The following is a 16,912-nucleotide window of genomic DNA, read 5'->3' as shown; positions in this document are numbered from 1 at the left end:
ATGTTCCGTCAGATTTCACGTCAGGGAAAGAGGCTATTTCCCCGGAAGGACACGGGGATGCTGTGGACTCTCTTTCAGCCTCCTCCCCTTCCTCCTCCTAGGAATGCACTGGGGACTCTAACCATGAGCAAGAGTAACAGCAAAACACTCGTTCAACCTCTCCTTGCCTATTTGTACCTCTTAATCTCTTTCCCTCATCACGGCAGCAATAATAATTCTATAAATATAAATAATAATAGTACCAAACCCCAATAGTGCAAAGCTTTGGTGATGACCTCCTTTAACAAAAGAGTAAGTGCTTTCCCCATAGAAGCAGCTCCATGTTACCAACCTGAGGACATTACTGAAGAGTAAAAATCAACTTTATATATTAATATATATATTTTGTCCCATAAATTATTGCATTTTGTGTGTGTGTCATCAGCTGGTTATATTTCAGAATAAATATGTTCATTAAGTTAAAATGCACAAATGGGAAGTAAAAATTACGTAAATTTCCTTTGTTTTTCTTGTGCTTTTTTTGTTAAAGAAGAAAACATTTTTCATGAAAATGCATGAGTTGACACTATCGTCTAATCATACTTTATCATGTAAATGCATATTTACAATATTTGAAAAAGGTGGATTATGCAAATCATTTTAGGGACATACAAAAAATGTGGATTATTTACCATCCAGAAAATTATGCATTTAGAAACATGTTGAAAAGCTTATTCTTCAAATGAGAGATCCTCAGTGCTCATCCTTATTGGAATGGTTGATCACACCAGTGTGTGCTTTATTTAGACAAAATATGCAGAAAGAATTCTGATGCAGTGAGAACCTAAATGTGCAAAACAGTGGCCAATTTCCAGTGTTAAATGTGATCATTGTTTTAAATTTCCCACAGGACTTTCTTTCACATCATCAGCCCTGTTCTTAGAGACATTTCTAGGATTTCTTCCCCAGAATATGGAAAAAGCCATTTACGCATTTGGGGGAATATGTGATATTTAGGGGTGAGCTTCCCCTAAACTGCTCTGCCTCAGTGTTTCCAGGTGTAGGGGTTCAGTTTTCCATATTCCTTGGACCTTTGCCCCTAACGCGGAAGTTCCCTCCGGGAGGCCGGGAAGGCAGGAACGTGCTGGCTGCGGTCTGTTCCTCACCACCTTCTCCCACATGTTGGCCTTCCCTGCGGGTGGGTAGTTGGGCTGCCTCGAGGGCTGCCTGGCCTGAGCTGACAGCTGTGTGAGGAGCAGAGGTCAGGTCGGGGGGCCTGGGACAGAGCACAGCTGTGGCCTCCCCAACTCCTTCTGAGCATGGGGAGCCGTGATGGCTGGAGGACCCCACCTCCCAGCTGGGGTAGAAACTTTCTAACCTGAGCATTCTGAGGGCTGCCTAAAGGTTTTCCAAGACCTGTTCTTATTGTTGGGATCAGGCATAGGCAGCTTCCTCCCCCTGCTCCCTGCAGGAAGGGAGGGTGGGGTGCTGGCCGTGCCAGGCCGTGCTGCCCTCGGCACCGTGGGTGCTGTAACAGATGGTAGCCGATGGGTGTCTTTGTATTTCAGCTCCAGATTAAAAAGACTAACCCACAAAGTCACAATAAACGGGCTGCACCGACCCATGGCCCAGTGGAGTCCTGCCTTTAACAATCACGGTGTGAAGAGGCAGAGCCGGGTGAGCATCCCGGGGGACAGCTGGTATCCACAGTTAAAGGACAAAGTTGGTTTAGTTATTCTTACAGAGGGTCTTCCCCTGGGCAAAGGGAGAAAAACAAAGAAATTCCCTACCCCCTAGATCGTGTCTTTGACGGGGAGAAACGCATGAGCACAGCACTAGTCTGTGTGGGGAGATTAATCTCTGCCCACAGCCCTGTGCTCTGGGGAAGGGCTGCGGAGATACGCACGCAATGCGAGGTAGAGTGTCTGATTTCGGGAGATTGCAGCCCAGCTGCGGTGATAAAATGCAGGGGCATTTAGGGAACAACTCACAACATATTATTAACTGCTTACATGAAAGAGATGGATGGCGGGGCTGTACGAGCTCAGAGAAGGGAAGTAGTGCTCAGGCAGGGTGGCAGCGAGGCCACGCATCCCGGATGGAGCAGGGCTCCTCAGGCGGGGCTGGCAGGACGGGCCGTGCCTGGACAGGAGGGAGTGCAGGATGCAGGGATCCCGTGTGCGGGTATGTGTGTGCACGTGTGTGCGCACACGGACGAGCAGGAATGAGCACAGTGTGCAGAGACTGGTGAAGGCCTGGCCTGGCAGCACCGGGGGTTGCCGTGGCAGAGGAAAGGGAAGTGGTGTGGACATGGGCTGCCTGCCCTTCGGTGTGGGTCCAGGGCACACATGCTATGGTGACTGGCCAGCCGACCACCTTCTTTCTCTAGCTCTGCTTCCAGGTGGGGGCACATCCCATCACCTTGATGAGGTCGTCTGCCAGCTCCGTACACCAAGTTCAGTCATCGCTTTACAAAGGATCAGCCCCGTCCACTGCAGGGTACCACTGCCGTCTCGTGGCTTTGACAAGAGGAGAAGAAACCAGGTTCTGCCTGGCTACCATGAGGAGTGCAGGCGTGGCCCAGGTCTCGGATGGCCTCGGACGGCCTCACTGTGCCGGCAGACAGTCAGATAGGGCAAGGGGTCGGGGGACGGTGTTGGCAAGAAATGGAAAAGATCTAGCCGGGATGGAGGAGTTATTGGAAAATTCCAGCTGTCTAGACGGTGCCAAGAGATATCTGATGAAGACTGGCCTTTGGTGGGATTTTCTTACGTACTCTCCACACTTAAAGTTTACATTGCCTTCTCACAACTTACACTTCCCACGACCTCGTGTCGTGGGCCTGTCACGTGTAGTGAGAACTGGACAGAGACAGGCTCATCCGTATCCACATCATTCTCTTAGATTCATGGATTCAGCCAGGAAATGTGTTTCAGGAGAAATAAACACGAATACAGAGGAGAGAATCAAAGAAAAAGAAAGCAAGTTTCTGAACCAGCCGAAATATCAGGTCATAGTATAATAAATTACGCACAGTAGCTTGATGACAAGTAATGAAGCCATTACATGAATTTAAACCACAACTATAGAGTAAGTGCCTGCTATTGCCAAGCATGAAGTATTTAACACGGAAATGCTTGTGCCATGAAATTACGTGAAAAATGAGACAAAATTATATATGAAGTATGCTTATAAGTATGATCATGTAAAAAATTTCCCCCAAATCTGTGCCTTGAGTTAAATAAATAATTGGAAGGAATACTTTGAACTGTGTGTTTATTTATTTCTCCTCCACAGTTTTTACATTTTTCAAATTCCTTTAATGAAGAAAAAATATTAAATTAAATGAATTTCTGACCTAGAAGAAGTGCTACCAGAAACCAAGTATCACGGTCAATTGTTCTAAATCAGTCCCAGGGGTGGGGCCAGATGAGGGATTCAGGTCACTTTCCATGGGCTTTGTTCTTACTCCCGATGATGTTGAGGGGGTGTACTTGGCTTATTTGTCTTAAACACAGGCTGAGCTCAGCACGGCTTGTCACATCCAGCATCGCTCGGATGATCCGACTGGCTGGGCTCCAGGGCCCTGAACTTGGCAACTCTCTTCCGTGCGCCATGTGAAATACTGTGTAGATGGTGTAGATGCTCTTGTTCTAGTGGCTGAAATTGTTCCTTGAGGAAGATAAAATACTTAAGATAAAAATATATATATAGCATTATGATCTGGCACATTTTCCCACAGTGCATAAAAACTTTTGCCTGGCTTCACCCTGAGCCTCTCCTTCCTACAGAGAATGTCTGCCCATGATACGTTTTGAATCCGAGTAGGGCCAGCCCCTGAACGCTTCTGAGCACGGCTGAGTCAAGCTGAGTTAAACTCACATGTTTATACGTGTTTTGATGAGGCTTGAGCTAGGATAGTAGGTGAGCGACAGATTCCGTACAGAAGGAAGTGTCTGCCACTCGTAAAGTGATAGTTTAGCATCTTCGAAGATGGAAGGTGCGTCCAAGATGGTCTTCCTTATGTCTGTCTGAATAACCTACACCATTAAGGAATATAAAAATAATGAAATTGCAGACGGGCGTATGGTTGACATGTGTTTATATATCTCATCTCACACAAAGCAGGGTCTGTTGCTCTGAGTCCAGCACAAGCAGCAGTAAACAATTCTGTCTAAATCTCCACTTTGGACAAATTTGACTTTCAGCGGCAGGAGACAGACAAGAGCATTCATACAAGCAAACAAGCAATAGGTATCAGAAGTCTGTGTGCTGGGAAGTGACCGTGGCTCTTTCAATTGGTTGTTGAGGAACATCTTGTATCCTGTACTAGAAAGTGGCATTTACGAATAAGAATGAACGAGTCAGTTACGCAGGGATCAGAGCTTTCCAGCCAGGTGGGATGGTTACTGGAAAAGCCACCCAGCAAGGGTAAACAAGATGTGTGAAAATTGTGCTCGATGCACCAAAAAAAAAAAAAAAAAAAAGAATCCCGTGCATTGAGGCTGGAGAAGTGCATATGGACGGGTGGTGCCGTGTGGACCCCAGTGAAGATCCGGCGTTTTCTTCTGAGTGCAATGGTGCCATTGCACAGTCTTAAGCAGGAGCACCGCAGCATATAGTTTTCATTTAAAGTTTCCTTCCGGTTTCTCTGTGGAACATGGATTGTCAGGAGGACGAGCCATCAGGAGATCCAGGCTGGCATCATCCGGGAAGGGTGTGGGGAGAAGTCCTCGGACAATGGATGTGTTTTCAGGCAGAGGAAACAGGATACTCTGACCATGGATGGTGCACATGGACAGAAAGGAATTCACGTGACTCAGGGTTTGGTCTGAGCACTGGGACAGAGGAGCTGCCACCTCGCCGTGTTGAGAAGCTGGGGGAAGTCTGTGGTGGTGGGAAGTGAGTCAGAAGCTCATTTGATCCAGATAGCCTGAGATTTCCACTAAACGTGCCAGTGGAAATGTCGAGCTGGCGGCTGCGTGGGTGAGTCTGAACTTTAGGGCCAGGTCAGGTTTAGAGATACAAAGAAGGCGCAGTCAACAGAAGGCCTTGTTATTTTTAAAAAGGAAAACACAGGTATGTCATGCAGCTGAGAATAATCTCGATAAGTAGATTATTAGAATAAGTAGAATAAGTAGAGCGGGACAGGGACCATGCCGGCTGGGGGCTTACATCCACGAGAAGGGACACGGTGGGGAGAGCATCAGACTCTCGAGAGTGGCTGAAATGTCTCCTGCATTTGTGACGGGGAAGTGAGCGGGCCTTGCCCTGCTGTCCAGCAGGAGAGATAAGGACCCGAGTTTTGAAGATGTCCCACTGGTCAAACCCCAGACAGTGGGCAGTGAGACGCCTCCCTCGGTGCCACTGTCCTGCTCCTCACTGCACAGTCCCCGAGACAGGAACGCGGCAGAGGGGATGTTCCCTCGGCCACGAGGGCATGCAGGTGCAGATGCTACCCTTACGTATGTACTGATTTTTCCTCCCTTCTCCCACAGAAGGGCCTTCAGGCATCACTCATGGAGAATTGAGTGTGTGTGACCTCCACAGAGGTCACAGTGGGTCTAGGAGACACCATGCTGAGGAGTGGGCAACTAGACCCTTACCCTGAAGGGTTGGCCTGTGCGCCGGGAGCTGGCAAGGGGATCTCAGGGGTGGCAGGGAGGGATCCTGCCAGGCACAGAGCCCCAGGCGGGTGGCAGCAGCATGGACACGGAGCTGTCTGGAGTTTCCCGCCACTTAGAGCAGAGGCTTTGTCCTCCGCCTTTCCCGGTGTCCTCTCTACTCCAGCCCAGAAGACTGGCCCAGCCAGGGAGTCCATGGGGTAGCCGGGCAGGTGATATGCCCTCCCCAAGGTCCACTTCCTGGGCCAGATCCAAGGCCAAGCCTGAGTGGAAGTGTGGACCATGACTGGAAATTCGAATTAGAATTTACTACACTGAGCTGAGCCTTTTTCTACCTGCAAATGACCAGAGAACTCCTGAGTCTACCTAAGACATTGAAGACAATTCATCTGAACGGTTGAAGGCAGTGGTTACAAGGAATAAAGCCCCTCCAACATGCTGCTGTTTCCCACCAGGTTGGGGTGGGCGGGGTCTGCATGGGGACCATGGGGAGCCCTCGGATGCCGCCTGTCTGGGGATTTGAGGAGACAGTGACAGGTAGGAGAAATCTAATGGGGAGGAGAAATGGATAAAAATCTAAATACAAATGAAGTGAAACAGACGCTTTCTCGCCAACACCTGCACCCACACCCCAGCACTGATTCCCCGCAGGGAGCACAGAGCTCTCGAAGCGGACTGGGGAATGGCAGGTGAGCAGCTTGGCCCGCCCTACCTGTGACACAGGTGCACCCTAAGAATCCTCACCTTTTGAATTGTATCTTGACCAACTAAAATAAAATTTAAGGCCAAACTGGAAGATATTTCTAGACATCATTTTACCATCTTCTCTAGTAGACCAATACCCAGCATACTGACCCAGAAAGCAGACATTTTTGACACTTTACCCCTCTATGTGATAGAATTATTTTTAGTAATAATCATAACATTAAATATAAAATAATAATGATGAGCAGAGAATATCACAGAGTGAAAATCACAAGCTTTAGTTCAGCTTCATGTATATCAAATCATGCTAAGAAAAAATAAGGAAGAAAAAAGTTATAGTACGAAAATTTTTAAAAACCCATAATAGCTTTTAAAAGCTTGGACTTTAATGTTTGGCTGACAGTCTGATATAATAATATTCCCTGTGAATAATTGTCTGGTAGTGAATAAATTAATTTTTATAAAACCAAAACATTACTAAAGGTGAAATGTAGGCAATTAAATCATGCCACTGGTTTAAGATTTTATATTTCTGGCTTCTAGTTTTGAAAGAAGCAATTAATAATTTTAAGACAATTAATTTAGATTTTAGATTCATTTTCTTATTTAGCGAAATATTCCCTGTCTGAACTAAAATTTGCATTTGCTAAATATAATAACTCAAATATAAACTGTTTCACTGTTTAAAATTCAGAACAGAAATACCCTGGTGTCCTCACAGAGGGACACGACTCACTTTCTCGTCTTCCGCGTCACGATGACCACACTGGCTGTTCATTTGGAATCTGCTCTTTAAATTCAGGGACACGCAGGATCTCAGGGCCTGGAGACTGTAGCGCGCACACAGGGAGCTGGAACCATTCGGAGCCGCTGGGGCCTCATCCTGAAGCCAGTGTGTGTAGCTGGGTCCCTGGTCGGGGCGGGTTAACCGCTGTGCGCACTGCAGGGTGGAGCAAAGGGGAGGTTGTAGAAATGAGCCAGTGTAAAGCTTACACACAGTAGCTGCTCAGAACACAAACCAAAAGAGATTTTCTTTCCCTAGGAAGGAGTAATGTGTTATTGGCAGTGCTTAGCCTTTCCAGGGCAGGATGATGACACAAAACAGACCAAGTTTTGCTCAATTTTGTTACTGCTTTTAAAATCCCAAAGACAGCGCGCCCACTCTCTGCTGGAATCTGGTGCCGTTCCCCTGCCTGCCCTGGGTGTGCCAAGACCTCCCGAGAGACCTCACGGCCTCTGATTTTCCTAGTCATTTAATTCCTCCTGGCATTTTACACGATGCTGCTCACGGAGTTACGCTTAAGTCATGGGAGAACACGAGGAAGGAACTTAGAGAAACTGGATGCTGAAGTGCATGGCGTTTCCCGTACCGCGCCCTGACAAGGCAGCCTCATCAGTATGGCCAGACAGCGCTTACTGCCCCCCTCTCCACGTCACGGGGAAATAAAATCACTTTTCAATTAGCGTGCGGTTTATATCCTCCTGCATACGGATGCTGTGTGTTTGTACCTCGCAAGGGCCACGTATTAACAATAGCAGAATACAGCTGTCAGGCAAATTGATGGGGGGAGGGGGATAGCATAATTTTAAAACGAATTACCCATTAACTGTATTTCTCCCACAAGCTTATCTGGAACACCAAACAACAGCTGTAGATAGAAGTACATTAATTAATACTGACTCAAGGAAACTCAGTTTTCAGGCCTCTATTGTATTTCTGAAGACAGGAAGTGCTCCAAATCCCTTACCTGAAATCCTTGAGGCCAGGTGTGTTTCAGAATTCTAAAATTTCAGATTTCAGGATGCAGAGCTATGCCCGCATTGTATAATAGGTTGTACAGTAAGTGTGCAGAGAAGCGCTCAGGAATCAAGCACAGTTTGTCTTCATTATTGGGAGGTTTCATGTTTATAAATTTTCCTACTGGATAAAATTTACTTGTAACTGCAAGGTCGACACTCACAGTGCTTTCTCGGTTATTCACAGACGTGCAGAGCAGCAAAAAAAAAAAAATTTTTTTTTGAGCCACCTGTGGTCCCCATGTTTCCAGCTGAAGTTGGACCCTCTGCCTTCCTGTTGCAGCTCAGACTGTGAACAAGTTTCCTTTACGCTGTCACGTTTCTTTGCATTTCTGTGCTTTCTGTTTGTGAAGCTGCTGTTCAAATGGCCCCCAAGTGTGGGGCTGAAGTGCTGCATGGTGTCCTAAGCACATGGGCTGTGACGTGCCTTCAGAGGAGACATGCGTGTGCTGGATACGCTTCCTTCAGGAGTATGTTACAGAGCTGAGTTCAAGGTTCATGAGCCTGCTATACATACTAAATACGTGTCTTTAAACAGAAACACATAAAGCAAGGTTGGTAGTGACTGCTTGATGAAAATGCTGTGATCAGAGGCTTGCAGGAACCCAGCCCTGTGCCTCCCCAGGAGCGGTGGTCTCGAATCTGCCGGTTCCATGCTCACGGTGACTTCATGGAGCAGCAGTACCCAGAATGACCAGAACCAGCTGTTTGTGGAGCTCTGGTCCGAGGAAGGTATGAATATTCACACGGTAGGAGAGAGAAAGACTTTAAATAGCCTGAGACTGGTTTAGGTCAGGCTTTACCATTACGTCATGCGTCCTTTAATGACGTCAATACATGCTGAGAACTGCTTCACTGGGCGATTTCGTTGTCGTGCCAACATCACAGAGTGTACTCACACAGCCCCAGACTGCATAGCCCGCTACCCGCCGGGGCTATTTGGTACACGACGGCTCCCAGGCTGTGCACCTGTGCAAGCATCTTACTGTACTGAATACTGCAGGCAATTGTAGCACAATGTAAGTATTTGTGCATCTGAACATAGAAAATGACAGCAAAAATACAGTTTTCTCATCTTATGGGACCACCATGGTGTATGTGGTCTGTGGTTGACCAAAACATCATTGTGCAGCACATAACTGCAATTTATTTCAGATTAAAGCAGGTGCTGCCACCGAAGGAGTTAAGAAAAAAAGTGTTGGCTTTCAAGCTTTCTGGATTTTGGAATTTCAGATAAAGGACTGTGATACTCTATTAGCTCGTATAAGTCCCTATAGTATCAACCTAATAAAATAGTGTGATTAATTCACATAGCGTGGTATATCTACATAGGAATGCTTCATTTCTTTAAATTTTTCATTAGTTACGTAAAACATTCTTACAATTATTTATATCATCCTTTTGTTTAACAAATCTGCTTTTATTAAATCATGAGAAAGTTTCCATTGAGCACTGGTGACTTATCACAGATTCCAAGATAGTAAAGCACAGAGCACATGAGAATTATTAAAGCCAGCTCTTGCTTTGCTGTGTGAACATGTGCGGGAAAGCGCAGAAATCTGAAGTCAGCAGACACTATTCAAATCCCTCCTAAGTTAACAGTTACGACTTCCCTTCCCATCAGATCTCTCATCAGAGCAGCTAATGAGTAGTAAATCGGTTGATTTGAGAGTCACCTCCTGTCTCTCTCCTGGCTGTCCCTCGGGGACAGCGCTAATGAGAAGTGAAATGACCAACACCGGGCAGCGGAGTTGGAGAGAGTTTGCAGAGAACGGCATCGACACCTGGGCTCCGAGTGACTAAACGCTGACTATAAACCACAGGAAATAGGAGATATATACATATATATGAATGATCTTTTTACATGTTAGGTTTATTTTAGCAGGAAATATGATAAATTTTCAAATCAAAAATAAAATGAGATAAATTCATATAATGTTTATTTGGAAATTAAGATCTAACACCATAAATGTAAAAGACATAAAATCTGCTTTTGCATATTGGTTGCTTGTTATAATTACCTTTAGCTGTGTAATATATAAAATATATATTCTTTATATATCTGTGTGTATAGAGAGAGAGAGCCTCTTAATTTAAGAGGTGGCAACTTCTTTGGCTACTTGAGAGCGCAGAAGACTTTAGAGAGAATTGAGAGTCCTTTCTCTTTTTTTGATGAATTTTATTATTTCTAGCTTTAAATGCATAGCTAGGATGGTAATTATTAGAACAATCATTTGTGAAGTAAATTATTTGAAATATTTTTATTGTTGGAAGCCTTTAATATACCAAGTCTTAGTAATTCGTATCATCAGTTAAAATTCAGCCCTAAACACACGAATGAATATGAGAATTTGCTTGTTACATGAGCACACAAATGAAGGAATTGTGACATGTGCTGTATTTTATACGGTATCTTCTAAATAGGTATTTTCTAAATAGGTATTTTCCTTTCCTTGGGGAAAACAGTATGTCTATTAATAATATATGAAATGACGACTCTGATTTTGAACACGATTCAGCATTTATTTGAACTTGGACAAATAAAAGCTGAATTGTCATAGACACACTGGTAAGTAATCTGAGCAGAATGGGAGAGATATCGGAGAATGTAAAGTTTGTCATTGAGTGTCTAAAGGTCATCCATTTCCTCGGTATAAGGAAAGTTCCAAACTGAGCGTGGTCTTCTTGTGCATGACATTGCTGTAAATCTCTGGTTTCCATGGCAACGCTGCAATAACCTGGCACACCTGCTCTCCTGCTTTTATGGTGGTATCTGCACCCTCACGAGACGGGGTGAGGGCTGGGAGGCCCCACTCTCCTGTGCTGTGGTTACTGCTGCTTCCATAAAAGCTCTACGTAGCCAGGGTTTCTTGCTCAGCTTTCTGGTCCCGGAGGCCGTGCAAGTGGTATTTCTTGGACTTTGGAAAATGATACCGCGTTTGCGTGGCCAATAGCCAAACACCAGCGTAGGACCGAGGTGCTGGGTCCGAGACCCAGCCACAGATGGTGACGTCTCTGTGAGCCCACACCTGTGAGTCCCACTGACATTGAGGAAGTGGAGAATTCAGAACAGTTGGAAAGAACATCAGGCAATTGCCCAACTACTAAATAGGGAGGCCGGGAGAGGAGACACTTTCTGCATGGCGGGTGTAGGATTCGGGCCACGGAACTTCACCGACATGACTGAGGCTGGAGCACAGAAAGTGGAGAGGAAACGTCTACAGCCGCCTGGGCTTTGGTGTAGACGGCTGCTGAGACCTCTAGCTCACTTTTTTCTTTTAAAGCAAGCCCCTTCTATTAACAAGTTCCTCTGCCTTTCTGAGTATAAATTTCTCAGTCATGTTCCTTTTCAAGGGAATAATGTGCAGTAAGTTGAGACACACGAGGGCCGTAGCTATTCATGCCCTGTTAGAACAGAGTGGTTTCTGCTGCTCTGATCCTCTGCGAGGTACACGCTTCCCGAGGGTGCTTCCCTGTGTCCCCGATGACAAAGCCAGGTACAGTGATCAACTCTCCCACTACTTCCCCAAGGAGTCGCAGTCTACTGGCTGTCTCCCAGCTCAAGCTGACCCGTGACACTACTGCCTTCGGTGTATCCGAGGAAGCTGGAAGACTCTTCTCACTGCCTGGGGGAGTCCCATTGCCAGGCTTAGTTAGAACACACTCTGCTGGACTTCGATGTCATTCACAATTTTTTGTCCCTCCCTTGGAATATCAGTCCCCATCCTTGGCCACACACCCCAATCACAGGAGTGGCGATGTGGCTCGTTTAAACCAATAGAAGGGGAGCAGAGGCACCCATGTGAGCAGGAGCTGGCCCAGCTCAGCCTGGGGGCTCCTTGCCCTCTCTCACAAGGAATCCACACCCCTGTGTGGGTCCTGGAGTAAAAGGCCATGCCATGTGGCCAGCCCGAGGTGGGTGACAGCCTTGCTCAGAGCCCCAGCCCACCTGCAGCTCTTGATTAAGGTAAGAAAAAAATGTGAGCCACTGAGATTTGGGGGATGTTTGTTACACAGAGAGTATGTGTAACTGATGTACACACTAAAGGGAAGAAGAGAGGATATCACTCTAGGTGAGGAAAAGAAGAGGGCAGAACTGTATAGAAAGAGTGAAGATGTGGGGAAATTTGCCAGTTTGCGATATCGAGTTTAGACACATAAAGTGGGAGGAAGAGGTCAAATGCAGGTGCAGGAAGGGAAGCATAAGCCTTTGACTGCCGGCACACATCTGATGGCTTTGCCGATGCCACCCGATGTTTCTTTGCAGACGCCGGTGATAGTTCTTCTCACAGGGCCTGGTCAGGTGCATATTTTAGTTCATGCCCATGCTGGTTAGTGTTGGTAGGGCAAGGGTTGGTGTGCCCTCTGGCCAGCCCTCTGCTCAGCCCCTGAGCTCAGAAGTGACAGGAAATGTAAGACAAGGTCCACACTAGGCCTGATGACACTAACCATAGTCTAGTAACACCATTGGGAATTTGTCACTTGGGTGTCTGAGTTCGCCTTTGGTGAACTGTGATTAGCGATACTGGTGACTATTACGTACTTTCTCGTTGCTTGTAGCACAACACGGTGGGTTTGTTGCAGGAAAGATGCAAAACTGAGTGGCCTTCATTATGTATTTAATAAAGCGCACCGAGCAGATATTCTTTCTTCTCTCCAGAAAATAGAACTTGAGAACATGGGCTTACATTTGTAGAGTTAGTTGAAGTTAATTATAAGAAATAACCCTTCTGGTATTTCTGGGAGAGTTTGCTGGGAAAAGTCAAGCACCTTATTTCCCATCAAATATTTAAGATTGGGAAGATTTAATTTTAATCCTACTCGATAGTGCTTGGGTCAAATATAAAATTATAACTTTTTTTTTTTAAAAAATCACTTCAAAAGATTTTTCTTTCATGAAGATTATCTGCTAGGCTTAAAAAAGAAACATGTCATTATTTGAGGAATCAGTCTATTGTTATATTCACTCCACAGCTTTGCTGAAGACCATTAACCTTGTCCCAGAGATTATCCACTTGTAACATTCACTGCTTCCCCTGGATCTTAGAGCAAAAGATGAGAAATTTCCTTCTGAGTTTCCTTTTCTCATGGTTTCTTTTAAAAAGAAAAGAATTTATTAAGAAGTAGAAGTGTCTTTTCCTTTAAATTAACAAAAATTAACTGCTAATAATGAGACACTACAGCCGAAGTCAAGTGTTGGAACACATCCTGAACATCCACGGTGGCTCAAAGTGGCTAAATACTACAGTTCTTGTAACTAACCAATAGATTTCCAGGTCCAGCTCCTATCCAAGTTCAAAGCCAGACAAGTTAAAGTTAATCAAGTACAAAACGGCTCAAATTAGGACATTTGAAATCGCTTTACAGACATAGGCGAGAGCCCTGAGGTGACCCTCCGGCCTGTCCCCACATCTGCTTCCCTCCCTCCCTCTGAGCTGCGTGGGAGAGAACTGTCAGAATCGCCCCCGCGGAGGCTGACTCTTGGGGGGCGCCCTGTCCCGCTCCCGCCGCCCACGCCCGTGGTGCCCGTGGCAGGGGCCAGCCACAGAGATGCAGTTCCACATGGACATTTCCACCGAAATGGATTATTTCAGCCTCGTTGGTCACAGATTCTGTAGTTTTCCAGTGATTCATCTTACTATTAATAATGTCAGAGAATTTTAGGCCCTTGAATTAAATAATGACAAATAGGGGCAGGGTGTGCGCCAGGCTGAGGCCACGCTGTTTATTTCAGCGCAGCACTGTCAGGCCTGATAAATCGGGTCCCTGGAATAGTTTATAAAGTACTGAATTGATGTGGCCATTGGTGAGGGAGAGAATTAATGTCACGAAATAGGCCAGCAACCCAGATTGGATGAAAGCTGAGGAAAGCCTTTTATGTCAGCGCTGTGTCTGTGCAGGAAATGGTGGCCGCAGGGGTGAGGGCGCCGCGGGGAACAATGCGCCCCTGTGATCTCGGGGCGGCAGGGCAGGGAGGGGGCAGGGGCCCGAGTGGCAGCGGGAGGGGCGGGGGCTGCTCATTTATAACCTAAGGCAGGAAGGACGCAGGGCGCGTGGCAGGCCGCAGGAGAGGAACGAGGCTGTTTAAGAGGGAGTGGAGGCCTCAGTTCTGCGTGGCTGTGCTTTCCAGCTTCTTGGAAGAGAACGGCATCCCCCAGGCCCCAGGAGTATGGACAGACCCTCCCCATGTCCCCCAGCCCAGGCTGGGCGCAGCACAGCCAGCCCATGCCAGCAGATGGCTTAAAAAAAACAGTTATCCTGGGATAATTACCTCGTTAGGTCATTATATAGAAAATAAAATTGATTTTTTTTTTTTTTTAGCACTTCTGTAACCAACAATATTTTTGGAAATGCTTAGATCACATGAGGAACAGGGGGCTTTGGAAATGTGCTAATTTGTAAGTCCTATTGAAACATTATTCCCATTATGAGTGGCATTTTCCTAAAATTTAAGCTTGGATTCCAATTTCTCTGATGTTGGAAAGGATCATTTTTTTCAATGTGTTTCTAGAGCTAGTGCAGGGCCTACCGAGGTCTCCCTCCTGGCTTCATTCCTTTAAGAGACTTTTACAAACGTTTCCCCGGACGGGATTGAGGCAGATCACCAAACTCAACCCCTCATGCTTTATACCTTCTCATGTCGCCATGGTGTTAATAAAAAGTGAGCAGTGCTACATTTTTACCCAAACACAGCATCCGGGGAGTCCCGGCCCCTGATGCGACGCTCCTTGTTGGAGAAGTTTCTTTTTCATGGGGGTTTTCACAAATGCCTGTGGGAAAACGGGAGACAGGACTCCTGCTGATGAATAACTTTGGAAAATGTGTGCTAGAAACGTCCATAGACAAACAGCCAGAAATCACTGGAAAACGACATACCACTAAATGTCGACGTATGCACTATTCGGCACCGGGGCAAGGTGGAATTTAGGGTTTCATGGAGGATTCTCTTTTTTGTTTGTTTTGTTTTATTGTCTTGTTTTGTTTTTATGGAGCAATTTTTAGGATTTGGGAGAATTTTAGGAAAGAGAGAGTCCTAGGTGGCTGGTGCCTCATTCCTCCTAAGATCTAGCGGGATACTCCCGGGAGACGCGCAGCCAGAGAGGGCCCCTGTGCGCGAAGCCGTGTCTTGCCTCGCTGCTGCGGTTGTGCTTTTTCTCAGTGCAAAGACCCCAAGGAGGCCAGGATGTTGCGGGGGAGGATCCTGATGGAAGATCAGCCCACGGGAGTCTGGATCCGAGTTTTCGTGTATGTGCCTTTCGACGTGCCTGAGGCAGGTCCCCACAAAGGCCCTGGGCTGGTCTGTGATTGCAGTGGGGGACGAGTGGGGATTTCGAGACACAGTTGGGAAGAAAGGGAGAGTAAGGACAGCGGACGTGGGATGACTAGTGCAGAGCTGTCTAAATGGGGAGTGATCGCGCATAGCCTGTGGGCGCCTTTGTGTGGCCCAACGAGGATAAAACGTGGCAGCAAGAACGGGGCCGTTAAGTGTAATGGACACGCCGTGTCAAGAGCAATAAACCGGAGCACGCACAGGCTCCGAGTGGCGCTTCCAGGAACACACCTAGACCCGCATCCAGCAGCAGTCCCGGGAGCACCAAGGCAGGGAAGGACGGCAGCCTGCTTGGCTCTGAGGAGGGAGCAGAAATATGCTCCCTTGATCTGACAAATTGAATCCCAGCTGTGTCTCCATTTATATGGTTTCTACTTTGATTGGATATCAAAAAAGTAGGAGGCACACCCCTCCCTCGGGGGAGTTAATAATTGAGAAGAGAGTCCAGATTTGCAGCTATAGGGCAACCACAGAGCTGGAAAGAAATGCCATATAAGGTAGGTAAGGATTTGTCATGTGGAGGAGTTGAGAAGCCTGAGGAAAGTCCTCTGGCCCTCAAATGTATTCTCTGTGCTAAATAAGAATAAAATCCAAACAGTGTCCCACAGCCAGAAAGGCCAGGCACGATGTGGGCACTGCCCTTGTCTCTTGCATGAAATCTCACCGTCCTTGTTCAAACGTTCACTGTGTGGACACCCTGTCAGTCTTCTCTCTGTTGCTCAGTGTGCTAAGATGCTTCCCACCACAGGGCCTTTGCACATGCTTCCATCCATGGGCTTTCAGCATTCTTCATCCCCACTCTTTAGGGGGCTTACTTTTTATCTTGGAAATATCATCTTAATATTGTCTCCCAAAGAAGCTGTTCCCCGCCCTCACTGTGTTTCTCAGGCCACCGAGAGAACACATCACTATCTGTAATGATTTTATTCCCTTTACCTGGTTTTTGCTTTTGGCTACAATGTAATATTGATGGGAAAATGTCTATTTTTGATTTTATTTTTTCATCTCTATAAAACTACGACTGAGAACAATGCCTGAAACATAGTAGCCATTCAGAAAATACCTGAAGTATCACGTCATTCCTCTTGCAAGATATGACACCATTTAGAGATTCAATTGGCCGCAGAGACATGACTTAAAAAGCACCTGCCAGGGAGCTACCAGGTACCTTTAGTGCTTCATGATGATTTGGTCCAGTCATCATTGCCTTCCTCTAAATGCTTTTTAGGACAGGAAGGTGAAATTAGGACACACAGAAAAAAAAAGTAGAATCGTGTACTTCTTGTAAAGGCCAGGATGGAAAACTACAATAAGACAGCATGAAAGCATCAGAGATCTCAGGGCAAAGGAGCCAGAACAGGAATGAAAGCCAGAAGGTGCCAGAGACTAACGGTGCTTTATTAAAACCTTGCCTGGGGACATTCCTTCTCCCTTCTCTCTTTCCATCTTCCGTGTGATTTTTTTTTTTAGAAGATGA

This window comes from Propithecus coquereli, unplaced genomic scaffold (assembly GCF_000956105.1).
Source record: "Propithecus coquereli isolate 6110/MARCELLA unplaced genomic scaffold, Pcoq_1.0 Scaffold94, whole genome shotgun sequence".
NCBI lineage: Eukaryota > Metazoa > Chordata > Mammalia > Primates > Indriidae > Propithecus > Propithecus coquereli.
The sequence above is the reverse complement of the archived record's forward strand: the minus strand, read 5'-3'. Positions refer to the sequence as shown.